The sequence below is a fragment of the Lontra canadensis genome, unplaced genomic scaffold, assembly GCF_010015895.1.
Source record: "Lontra canadensis isolate GAN:19392208 unplaced genomic scaffold, GSC_riverotter_1.0 scaffold4, whole genome shotgun sequence".
Classification (NCBI taxonomy): Eukaryota; Metazoa; Chordata; class Mammalia; order Carnivora; family Mustelidae; genus Lontra; species Lontra canadensis.
The window spans coordinates 24,818,654-24,830,711 of record NW_022630998.1 but is presented as its reverse complement, the minus strand read 5'-3'; positions in this window follow the sequence as shown (position 1 = coordinate 24,830,711).

The window sequence follows — 12,058 nt, the reverse complement described above, 5'->3', positions numbered from 1 at the left end:
AACTATGAGCTCTGCTCATAAAAAATTTTAACTAGGAACTAGTGAAAGCATACGGGGGAAAAGCAGATGGAAAAAACTCAAATATTTGGAAATTAAGCAGTACACTTCTATATAACTCATGGGATAAAGAGGAAGTCTCAAGGAAATTTAGAAAATAATTTAAATTGAATGGAAATAAAAACAAAGAATATGAAAACTCTTGGAATCCAGCTAACTCAGTACTTTTAAGAAATATATAATGTTAAATGTTTTCTCTAGAAAAGACAAGAGCCTGAAATCCTAGGAATAAACTAGAAAAAGAAAAGAAAAACAAAAACAAACAGGAAGAAGAAAATAATAAAGGGCATAAAACAATGAAACTGAAGACAAAAAAAAACCAGAGACAATCACTATAATTAAAAAAAAAAAACTATTTCTTTGTAAATAAATAAAATGGATAAGTCTTTAGTCAGACTTAGCAAGAAAAAAGGAGGAGAATTACCAAAATCAGGTATGAAAGAAATGAGATTAAAGAACACACAGATATTAAAATAATAACAACGGAACACTATGTACAATTTTAAGCCCACACATTTTGACAACAGATGAAATGGACAAATTCCGTGAAAGATACGAACCACCAAAGCTCACTCAAGAAAAACCAACAATTTGGAGAGTCTTACGTCGTATAGTAATTGAATTTATAGTTTAAAAGCTTCCAACAAAGAAAACCTTAGATAGGTTCACTCGATGACTTCTACCAAATATTTTAGAAAGAAAAAAATATCCAATTCAGTGCAAAATATTCCATAAAACAGGAAACATTGCCTCCCAACCTCTTTTATGAGGCTGGCCTTACCCTGAAAGGAAAATCAGATAGTGCCATTACAGTAAAACAAACCTACAGCCTAATATCCTTCATGAACATAGACACAAAAATATTTGAAACATTGAATCTAGCAATATGTAAAAATATTAATACATCACGACAGAGCAGAGCAATTATACCACAGCAACAGATTAAAGAAGAGTAAAAACAAATGATCATCTCAATCAATGCAGAAGAATCATTTGACAAAATACAATACCTGTTCATGATAAAAACTCTCAGTAAGCTAGAAATAGAAGAGAATGTCCTCCATCCATTAAAAAGACAGCTAAACAAAACCTTACAGCCAGCTTCCTACTTAATATTAAAAGACAACTAAGTATGAAAAGAAACACATGGTTGGGCAGCTCATATAATCTGACTTTAGGAGGTGCTTTAAAACTACAGCAATGAAATTAATATTATATTAAAGAAAGAAGAGAAATACAAATCAACTGTAAAGAAAAGAGTCCAGAAATAGATGCACACATATATGGTGAGCTGATTTTTTGGCACAGATGCAAAGGCTGTGGAGAATAGATGTTCTTTTCAGCAAGTGATTCTGGAATCTGGGCATCCATACCAAAATAATTAACTTCAAATTGTATTTTATGCCCTAAACAAAGTTAATAAAAACCAATCATAGACCTAAATATGAAACCTAAAATTAGAAATCTTCAAGATAAAGCACAGGAGAAAAATCTATGTGAACTTGCTGGGCAAATGTTTCTTTGTACCACTATAAGCATGAACCATAAAAATTATAAAATGGACTTCACTGAAGTTAAAAACTTCGAAATAAAAAAAAAAAAGACTTCACTCTTCAAAAGATGATGTTCAGAGAATGAAAAGACAAGGCACAGATGGGAGAATATATTTGTAAAATACTTATCTGACAAAGGACTCATGTCTAAATGTACAAAGAACTCTCAAAACTCAATTATAAGAAAAAAAACAATAAAAAATAGGCAAGATATTTCAAAAGACACTTCAGTGAAGAAATAAAGCTGGCTGTAAGTATACAACCACATGTTCAACACCATTAGTCACAAGGAAGTGGAAATTAAAACCCAAGTAAGCTAGATGGTGGGAAGGATCTAACATGACCCTCCAGTGACCAATGCCCTTGTACATCCACGTCTCCATGAGTGTTGGCTGGGGCTTGTAACTGTGAGGGGATATCAGGCCCATGATTACATTACATTATACAGCCAAGTTGAAAGGCTTTTACAGGTATGATTAAGATCTCTCATCAGTTGATTTTGAGCTCAACCTAAAGGAGATTATGTTGCTGGGGCTTTTATAATTAGATAAGTCCTTATAGAACAGTTTAGTGGTCAGAGACAAAGGAAATCAAAGAGACATATTTCTGTTGGCCGCAAAGCAGAATGAAGCTGCCCTGTTGTGAGAGGGTCCATGACCAAGAGACAACTAGGACTGAATGCGACTGCAGACCAAGAGCCAGCGAGAAAACAGGGACCTCATTCCCACAATGCAAAAAACTAAACTCTGCCAGTGACCTGAATGAGTCTGGAAGAAGATCCGGAGCCTCAGAGAGGTGCAGCCCTACGGATACCTTGTCTGCAGTCTAGTAAGACTGTGCAGAGTAGCCAGATAGCCATGCCTAGCTTTCTGACCCATAGGAACTTGAAGGTAACAAATTTGGGCAGCACTGAGGTGCTAAGTATATGGTACTCTGTCACACAGTGATAGAAACTAACACAAAGGACCACGAAACATTTATGAGAATGGTCAAATAACACTAACAACTGCAATGATACTGAACTAGAATTCATACGTTACTGATGAGAATGAAAAATTACACAGATACTTCACAGAACAACATGACAGTTTCTTATAAAGCTGTACATACACTCACCTTTTGACCCAATGAGCCCATGCCTGGGTATTTATTCAAGAGATGTGAATATGTATGTTCACAAGTAAACTTGTAGGTGAATGCCTGCAGTGGCTTTATTCATAAATGTCCAAAATTGGAAACAACCCATATACCAACCAACATTTGAAAGGTTAAACTGTGATACACCCATACAATGGGATACGCACCAACAAAGAGGCTTCAGCACTAGATACAAACAGGAACATTGATGGATATCAAACATTCATGCCAAACTACTCAAAAGTCTACATGCTGTACGGTGTCGTTAATTTTACATTTCAAAAAAGATAAAACTAGAGGGAAATAAAACAGATCAGTGTTTTCTAGGGATGACAGTAATGAGAGATACAGACTACGAAGGGGCATGAGTGCTTTTGTGGGGGGCTGAAAGAACAGTTCTAGAGCTTGACTATGTGGTAATGACCAAATACCTTTGCCAAAATGCATAAGCTACACACAAAAAACATTAATTTTACCGTATTTAAGTATGCTTTAGTTAAAATAGTAGTAAGAAAACTAAAATACAGCTGCTGGTTTAAAATCGCAGTGACCTACGGGTGCCTGGTTGGCTCAGTCCTTAAGTGGCTACCTTTGGCTTAGGTCATGATCCCAGGGACCTGGGATCGAGCCCCACATCAGGCTACCTGCTCAGCAGGAAGCCTGCTTCTCCCACTCCCATTTCCCCCTGATTGTGTTCCCTCTCTTGCTGTGTCTCTTTGTCAAATAAATAAGTAAAATCTTAAAAAACAAAAACAAAAACAAAAACCCAGTGACCTAATATGTGAAGTTTATCTCTTGCCCAAGAAAGTTTAAAATAATGGTCTGTAATCCATAAGCACTTTTCCTGTACATGTGATTCAGGGAACCAAGCTCCCTCCATTTTCCTTCTGCTTGTGTATTTGTCAATATGTGGATCACAAGTTCTCCTGGTTGGTCTGCCTCAGGCTGGCAAAAAGGAAAGATGATGGGTTGGCTCCCCTGAGAGGGCCAGGCCTGAAAGGCTCATGCATCCCATCTTCTTACATCCACTGCCCCACACTCACAGCTACTGAAGGGAGTAGTCAAATTTAGATAAGTGGTTTTTATCAGAAATGCAGAAAAAATGTCTTAAGAAAAGATAGTAAGTCCATTTTCTTATAATAAATACAAAAACAGAGAGACACCTAGGTGGCTCAGTTGATGCAGCGCAGGTCGTGATCCCAGGGCCCTAGGATCCAGTCCCGCATTGGCTCCCTCTGCCTGCTGTTCCCCCTGCTTATGCACACTCTCTCTCTGACCAGTAAACAAATAAAATCTTAAAAAAAAAAAAATAAATAAACTATTTCCCACAGATAATAAAGTCTGGCCTAACAATCAAACAAAACAAACAAAAACAAAAACAAAAATAAAAGCAGAACAACGTAAAACAATACCCATAAGGATAGTTGTTAATTTTTGTAGACTATTAAATTCTTGTGGAATATTTCTACTTGAATAATGTATTACTTAAAAGTGAACTCATAAAAACATTCTTGCATAAAGTGTTCACCTGTGATGTCATCTTTCCAAACTCTTCCAATGAGACCTATCTCCCACAATGCCACTTTGCTGCTACAAATTCAAATCAGAGAGGTGTGCACTAGAACAAAGATTCTGTCCTGAAGAAATCTCCACAAATCGCTTTCATTTAATATGGATAGCTTTAAGTGATGTTTTAGTCTATTTGTTCAGCATTAGCATTCTAATAAGATTTTTCTAAAAAATTACACTTTCCTGATAAAAAAAAAAAAAAACACACATCAGAATAAAATACAATTTTGTTCCTGGGTTCAACTTTGAGAAAAACTTGAAAATTGATGGACTCTGCAAAATAATATTTAGTGACCTAGATTGTAAAATCACTTGGAGAATGAAAAATAAACTTAATTTAGCTCATTTTAATATTTTGGTTGCTAGATGATGTAATTGATCATATAATTGCACATACGCAAAATGCTATTGTTTTTCCCTATGTAAATCATTCTTCTAGGGCTAGTGAATAGCATCACTACAGTTCACAATCTACAAAGCAATATTGTTTTTACTCATATAATTTTAATGTTTACTCTTAATTTTAACACATAAATTTAACACATAATTTTAACATCTTTTTAAACCTGGATTGAATAATTCTGCACATCATTAGTGATAAATGAGAGACATTTTGTACACTCTAAGAATTAAAGAAGATTATTTTCCCATTCCATGAATATTACCCAACTATTGTTTTAATCAATTTCTAGAAGAAAAAATGTCTCTAAAAAGGGCACGCCAGTCCCCTGAGAAAAAAACAAAATGGCCCAACTGCCTGTTGCCTCATATATGTAACAAATCACATAGGACATCACAGATTCTGGTGATCTGTGTAAGAGTGTAGATAGGGTTCTTCCGTATCCCTAAATTTCCTTACTCAAATTGTTTTCTGATCTATAAATTGATTTTAAGTTGCAATCCTATGAACTTCTATCAGTCATCATCTAGGGTTATTAATGCAAGGGATGTGGCATGTTTGTGTTAAATTGGCACAGCATGAAGCGTGAATTTTATGATATATTTTAAACTCCATGTTCATGAATTGTTTTCTTCTGAGTGGGTGGATCACAGCTATATAAAGACACGTTATGTTTCAAGGTCTGTCTCAATTTGAAATATATATATTTATTTACAGAGTATAAATAAGAAACAAAATGAAGAAAATTAAATTTGAAGAGCTCAATATTTTCAAAAGCTTTGAGCATTATTTAAAAATTCGTTTTGAGAGAGGCTAATCAGTGGAACAAAGATTAGAGAAAACTACCAGCCTGATTCTAATGAAAAGTAACAGTGTCAAGGAGAAGTGTGACCACGCCAAGAAGAAAACCGGGCAGTGTCAGGGAGATGGTGTGGAGTGGCCTTCTGTGTTCCGAGGGATGTCAGTTCTTCATAGGTTTTTATGCTCCATGATATGCCTGGTTTTAAAAAGATTAGCTACTAATCAATTATTAACCAAGTGACTAATTTGCTGTTTGAATGGATTAATCTAATAATTCATCACATTTAGTCAAAAGAACCCAGAAATTTATTAATGTTGTATATTAATAATAAATTCTTACTCTGGCATGTATGAAATGTCATACAGCACAAAACTGGGAATAATATATACTAAGTAGGTTGAGAAAAACACATTTGATGTACAAATATGGCAAGCTTTCAAAACTTACTATCTGCCTTTGGTTTTGTCTGCTATGGTCGTATTAGAGAAACACAAGGTTAGTTCTCCACTGAAGTCCTAGACTAGTAGTAGCATACTCATTAAAACTGACAGTTGAGTGCTGTCTAGTTCATACACTTGTTCACAAATAGTTATTGTGAACCTACCACAGCCAGGCATTATGACAAACTGGTGAGAAAAAACACTCCATGGTGCCCACAGGGAAGAGGCTGGAGATGTGCATTCTAATACTCCTACCAAAAGGTCTTGGTATTGTGATTAGGACACATGCAATGAAGCAGAGTTTTATAGCGAGATGTCAACATATGTGAGGAGATCATAAAAGCACTGGAAGAACATCGGATTGAGCAGCTGTAATCTGAGCGATGAATGTGCCTTAATCATCTACAGTATCCCTAGAAGAGGAAACAGGGCGTGGAAACAGGTTATAGAAAAAGAGTGCACAGAGAGGGAGGGAGGGAGTTGAAGTGGCCAGACAGAAAGAGCAAAAAGAGTAGGAAGCAGCAGGGTGGAGAGGCATGCCCTGGCTGGAACTTGCAAGGCCCGGGAGGTACTAAAGAGGTCATCTACCATTTATCTGAGATCACTGAGAGGGTCTCAAAGTATTGTGTGTTTGTGTGTTGGGGACGAGGGTGGGAGGTGGCAGTGGAATGAAAAGATTTGCATTTGGGAAAGATCTTTCTAACTTGCAATGGGGAGAAGAGATTCAGGGTCAAGAAGACCAGTAAGGAAGCTACTAGAGTTGTCTAGCTGAGAGAGATGTGTAGCCAGCCCAGTGCCCTAAACAGAAAAGATTTTCTAAGACTTTGAGACCTATCCTACCAAGAAGGAAGATTGTTTTATGGTCCTTTTAGTACCCTATTCTTAATAACACGATAATCAAAATCTAGCTGCTTGTAAGAAATCAGAAATCTTCACCAAGCAGTCCTGGCCATTTAGGAGACAGAAGTGAAGGGAGATGAAGCCAAAGTGAAAGACCTCTTATGAGAGGTTAAAAAGAGCTCTTGGATTAAATGAGAGCAAAAGACGAGATATTAAGTCCATGCAGCAACTGATAAATCCAGTCTTTTCCAAGCTGTATTTGTTATCTATTGCTGTTTAACAAATTATCCCAAGAGACCATGGCTCAAAAAAAAAAAAAAAAAAAAAGCAGCATTAATTATCCCACAATTTCTGTGGATCAAGAATCTGACTGTTGGCAGATTCAGTTGCTTCTGTGCTATTGGACACAGCGCTTCAGTTTCTGGCTGACAGTGGCTGAAAAGTTACCCTCAGTTTCTTGCCTTACGGGTTATACTATGGAACCCCTCTCAGCCTGGCAGATCACTTCACCAGAGCAAGCACACAAGACAAGCCACAGAGAGAATGTGGAAGGAACTACTGCCATGTCCTTCTTGTTATAAGCAAGCCACTCGATCCAGTCCACACACTAGGGGAGGAGACTGTCCAAGAGCATGACTGACTACCCAGAGGCAGGGACAACTGGAAGCTATTTTAGGAGTAGCCTACCACAGAGGGAAAGCTTCAAAATGTACAACTAACATGAACTGGGAGACAAAATGAAGTCATGATTTAGAGGTTGCCTATTTGACAAGATAGAATGCATTCCGGTCCATTCCAGGAAAGAAGCCTGCAAAATAGAATAGAAAGAGGGGGGGAAAAAAAAGGAATAGACTTAAACCCCTAGAGATAATGGTGACACGGAAGTTAACAGGCTCCAGACAAAATGGGGGTAGAGATGGTACTTGACAGAACTCTTCTGCATTTCCCACTAAACTATGAGCTCTGAGAGGACAAGGGTTGTGTCATCACTTACCCTTACAACCTCAAAACCTAGTACACTATAGGAACTTTTTAGGTTCTCAATAAGTATTACATGAAGGACAGAACTTTGACCTCTTTACCTTGTTTTAGGAAGCTTTGCCTACACAAGGGTGAGTAGTTATTCTCACAGTTCAGATATGAGAAGCCAACGCCTTCGAGTTTAGTAATATTTGTTTATGATTATGGTTTAGGAAAAATGGTTTAAGTTTAAAAATCTACTTGTACATTACCAGAGTACGTTATATTCCTGATCTTTTAAATGGCACACAGTTGTGAGAAACTGGACAAGGGACAGGAGGAAGTGGGAGTAGGATAGCTATAGTTCTTAGCAGCTATCTTCTCTGTTCTTCAGAAGTTTATGAGTAGAACGTCTTGAGACAAAAGGGAATAACCAAAAATTCAAGACAATTTGTAACAAGTATCAACTAAATTATCACAGCTTAAGAGCTATGGATATTTAAAGGAGAGCAAAGTTACCAGAATGACAATGGTCAGAAAACCTTTGTGAATGGCTTAGGAATTTAAAGGATGGAATTCTGGAAAGAAGAGAGGAAGGGACAGAAAAGCTACGCAAACAAGAAGAGGTAAGAATACTCAGGGAATTGCTACAGTGAAACCAAACAGTGTAATGACTGCTGGTATTCTTTTGACCAGTGTTAGGACTCACATGTGGCTTGTGGCCAATTTATAGAACTTAAAGTAAGAAGTTGGTTTTAAAAAATATTTTGCACCTTGTTTTCAGCTTTAGTTCACCTACCTGTGTATCAGTTTCTTCATCTATAAAATTGAGAACCTTAGTAGTCCAATGTCCTGGGATTTGTATGAGGATGAAGAGATACCTGTGTTTAGGGGACATTATCATTGGTATGCTTACTTGGCAACCATTACTAATCATGTTCTCTCTTTTCTCTCCTATCACTCGGGCTGGAGACACAGATTTTCTATTGTCTCAGCCATCTTGCAACCAGAGGAACACCCTTTCTAAACCTGAGATTTCAGAAAGTTGTCTGGAAAGGGCTTCTCTTTTCATAATTAAAAGAAAATCTTCTGAATGTCTAATATCTCTTCAAAACCTTAGCTAAGGCTGCAACACACACAGAGATGTTAAGTGGTAGTTTGTGGGTATGGAAAAAATGGAACATAGAGATATCAGCACAGTAGGATGATGAAATGATCCATAAAGTGAAATAATAGAGCAGAAGCTTGGAGTTAGTGATTGTAAATCCCTTAGAAATTCAAATTCCCTGGGGGCTCCTTGGTGGCTCAGGGGGTTAAGCCTCTGGCTTCGGCTCAGGTCATGATCTCAGGGTCCTGGGATTGACCCCCACATCGGGCTCGAGAGCCTGCTTCTCTCTCCTTCCGCCTGCCTCTCTGCCTACTTGTGATCTCTCTCTGTCAAATAAATACATAAAGTCTTAAAAAAAAAATTTAAAAAAGAAAAATCTGTTAAAAAAAAAAAAGGAAATTCAAATTCCCTGGAAACACACTGCATCTTCCATAGACACATAGTAGGGGCAGGCTAAGTGGGAGCACTAGGAGCATAGTAATGGGGACTGATACTGAAGTTACAGGCATAAATAAAAGACACTTCTCCTGACTAGTGATCAGTTGCATAGAAATAGCTGTAATATGAAACTCCTTAATGTTTGTGTGACTTCTACAAAGTTTCTCATATATTTACTATTATCCAGTAAGCGTTTATCAATTCTTTAATAACTCTCAACTCCTAATCTAAAACATTAGAGGGCTATCTTAATTAGGGTCATATAATTAATTAGAAAAACACAGAGGACATTAGGGGAGGTTTTTGCAGACAACGTTTTAGAGGAGAGGATCTGAGAGAAAAACTGGGATGACCAAGTGAATGTTCCAGAAAATTAATCAAGGGATGCTGTTTTGTGACCATATTTCTTATGTTTATTGTAGCTATTCCATTGGATGCACACGCACAAGTGCGTGCCTTTCAAGAAATTGTTTGTTTAGCATCTGATGCAGGTGGCCAAGCTATTAGATTTTTCTGATCTTCTTTTGCCTTTCCAGTTTCTTTTAAGGAGTTTTCTTCCTCTATAAACTTTTTTTTGATAATTAATAATCCTAAAGGTCTCTCCCTGATTTGCTCTTTCCTTTCCACACCCTACATTTCTCTGTCCACCCAACACACTTCCATACCTCTGACCCAAACTACTCCCTGAAGCTCTTCCTGGATCTTCAAGTCAGCAATTCCAAGGCACATCCATCATTACTGTCCCCCTCCAAATCTATACCCTCCCCTAAACTCAATCTGGTGAATGATACTACCAATGTCAGACTTTCAACCAATTACTAAATCCACCTACACAAATCATCTGTTATCTATACCTCTCTAGCCAAATGTCCACTGCTCTCTGGGTCCTTAATATTGCTTACCTGAAGTCATGTTCTAAAAATCACCCTGCTTCTCGTCTTAAGACACCACACCTGTCTTCTGCATTGTCACAAAAGTCATCTTTCTAAAATGCAAAGCTGTTTATTACTCCTAAGATGAAGAGCTTCTTTAACACATATACAGTAATGTAAACATTAGATAGCACTGGGGCATTCAATAACTGTTTCTTCACTGGGCCGTCATGTTGCCTCACACATTGGGCTTGCCCTCCCAAAATGTTCAGAAGTGTGTTAGAGTTCTGTGCCTTTTCTCAGGCTTTTAACCCCCTGAAATACCCCTTTTCTGCCTGGTGACAATCTCTGTAAAGACTTTTTTGATCCCTCATAATCAGAAACTAAATACATGTATTTACACGCACACACACATACGCATTCATTCTCAGCGGTTGGTATATTATTTGAAGTATTCAATGACTATTTGTTAAATGAATACGTATATTAACACATACATGGTGAAACCAAGAAATATTAGAACGAGTGGATATTCTTGGACCTTTCGCTTATTTCCAATTAGAAATCCACTCTGTTTTCTTTAGCCGCCATCTTGTCAGTTCCCATTGCCGGCTTCTACATACTAAGTGTTGCGCAAGTCATACGACTTTTAAAATCCATGAACCAATCCTTACTGGTGCTGACATTTTCATCCTTTGATCCTTCACCACTTTGCTATTTCTGCATCCAAGAGCTTCAGAGCTTTGAATGAGTGGTGGCTGAACTCAAAGTTAGTCAGTGTCCTCAAGGCCCAAAGCTCGCCCCCCCACTGCGGGGCCTACTCCACGCTCAGCTCACAAGAGCCCGCACTCTCCAGTATAGTCAGTACCACTTTTTTCATTCTTTTGCTTTTATTAGTCATTTTAAAAACGCTTTATGGATTGTTTATCACATATGTCTAAAACTACTGAGGCCGTTTTAATAATTTAGTACCAAATATATATAAACTATTCTGTTTACAAATGCATTCTAACAGCTATGCCAACTTTTAAATAATTACTATGTGCCAGTTTAAATCTCTACTTGTATCAACTCAATTACTTATTGAACAACTCCAAGGCAGATTCTATAAATATTTACATTTAACAGACGTGAACCAGGCAGGACAGAGAAATCAAGGATTTTGACCAAGGTCAGAGGGGAAGTATGTGGCAGAGCCTTACTTTGAACTCTGAGAGATGGACTCCAAAGCCAGTGCTCTAATCACTTCTCTCTTCTAAACAAACGCACCAAAAAAATTTTACTTTTCAGAGTAGTCCCCTAAGGAGGTAACACTTGTTCCAAGGATTCTATATTCTTCCATAACAGTAAGTGGACTTTTCTTTAGGAGTCATCTTGCAGAGGTGGTTTGTTGTTCCCAGAGGCATTATAATCTGTAGACTACTGTAACACCCATTCTCCTCCTTTCCAATTCTTTCTTTCAGCTTGGCTCTGCCTCCTTTCCTCAACTCTGATATGTGGCCAACAGCCAATGGGTATGCCAAGAGTATGAATGGGCTATAACACGGTGCCAGTAAGCTCTCTCCCTCCCATCCCCCACAAAGGAAGTGAGGAAGGGCTACTCTGAGAGTATAGTCTGGGATGCTTGAGCAGATCCCTCAGGAAGCAAGCCCAGAAAGCAAGGGTGCATACTGCTTTGTCTCTTTCTATGTGTGACAAATTGGTAACACAGCAGCAATGGGCTCCAAGTCATTAAATCAAGCCACCTTAAATCAAAACACTCTTTTCTATAGTGTTGATAAGAGTGGATGAGTATCTATGGCATTAGCTGATCAGTACCTTCATTACAGTAATAACATTAATTTTCTTTTGGAGAACAAATTTCACCCTCATTTTGCAATTT